This window comes from Cibotium barometz, chromosome 40 (assembly GCF_041138505.1).
Source record: "Cibotium barometz isolate CiBa-2024 chromosome 40, ASM4113850v1, whole genome shotgun sequence".
NCBI lineage: Eukaryota > Viridiplantae > Streptophyta > Polypodiopsida > Cyatheales > Cibotiaceae > Cibotium > Cibotium barometz.
The window spans coordinates 37,531,319-37,532,682 of NC_141085.1; the positions used below are offsets into that span (position 1 = coordinate 37,531,319).

General features: G+C 38.3%; 1 pseudogene; it reads right to left on the reverse strand.

The window, feature by feature from the left end:
* Nucleotides 1-329: 329 nt before the first annotated feature.
* On the reverse strand, nt 330-1,149 carry LOC147615472 (uncharacterized; annotated as a pseudogene).
* Between the last annotated feature and the right edge of the window lie 215 nt (nt 1,150-1,364).

Consider the following 1,364-nt stretch of genomic DNA (forward strand, 5'->3'; position numbering starts at 1 on the left):
GATTGATCTTATTGGCCCATAGGAACCTTAATTGAACCATAATTCAAATTTTTTTGAAAATCTAGACCCTTAGGCTAAGGTCCTTTATACCCATTTCCAATTAATTCCAATTGCACATTGGAAAGTTGTCTATAAGTGCATTTGCTAACTGTGCTAGTTAGCAGTTTGTCTCGAAATAACTCTCTGGAATATATGCTAGTTAGCAGTCTGTCTATCCAAATAGCTCTCTAAAACATATGCTAGTTTAACAGTCACACATGTGCTAGTTAGCAGTCACAAGTATGCTACTTACATACAAGAAAACTATTAACATTACCCTAAACTGCTAACTAGCATACCAATAGTATATTGACAGCTAGCAGGTTACATGGCAAATCCCAAAGGGCATGCATGCTATTATAGATTGCTTCATAACTTTCTGGAGTGATTGTGCACACTTGCCTCCTTTTTGGCATGTGCTCCATGGGTATCTTGATACAACGTACAAGATTTGAAAGTATGTGGACAATGGGTTGCTTGTTATCTAGTTTGAAGCAATAGGAATCTATTTGCTTGTAATACAGTCGTTGCACAACATAGGAGCCTTTGTCAATTACACTCTTCCATTCATCAATGTATCCCTTTTCTAGCTTCTCCTTTACTGCAATGCACTTAACAAGATAAAAATATGCATCCTCATCATTGGTTGTCACATCTGGATTTATCACAAAAGTGTCACCAACACACAAAGCGCTTAACAAGGTAAAAATTTGCATGCTCCTCATCATTGCTTGTCGCATCTAGATTTACAACTGTAAAAATTTGCATGCTCATCATTGGTTGTCGCATCTGGATTTACACAAAAATGTCACCAATACTCGCATTTGGATTTACCACAAAAATGTCACCAATACACAAAGAGCTACTTAACGCATCATAGTGGCCCCTTCATAAGTGAATTCGTCATATCCAATGACCTCATCTAAAGGGACCTCATCATCATCTAAAGGGACCTCATCATCATAGGCAATGACACCATACAATGATAATCCCAATCTTGAACAAGGACCTTGCTAGTGAAATGGTTCCAACATCAATGCATGGATGCATCACAAAATCATTCCAATGATCTTGTTGCAAGGGCAGTTGGATCCCATGGGTTGTGACCATGGATTGTATGCAAAGAGCAAGACTTCTTAATAGTTGCACAATTCCACTTAACCTCCCTGTTCACATTTCCCAATTTAATCTCCCAAAACACACGGGCACATTCCCTTTATTTTGAAGGATATGCTGCGAGTTGCTCCCTCAGACAAGTTAGCTTGACAAAAACCAATCCCATGCTGCACACTTTAAAGTGGCCCTATTTTTCTTTATTTTTCTTT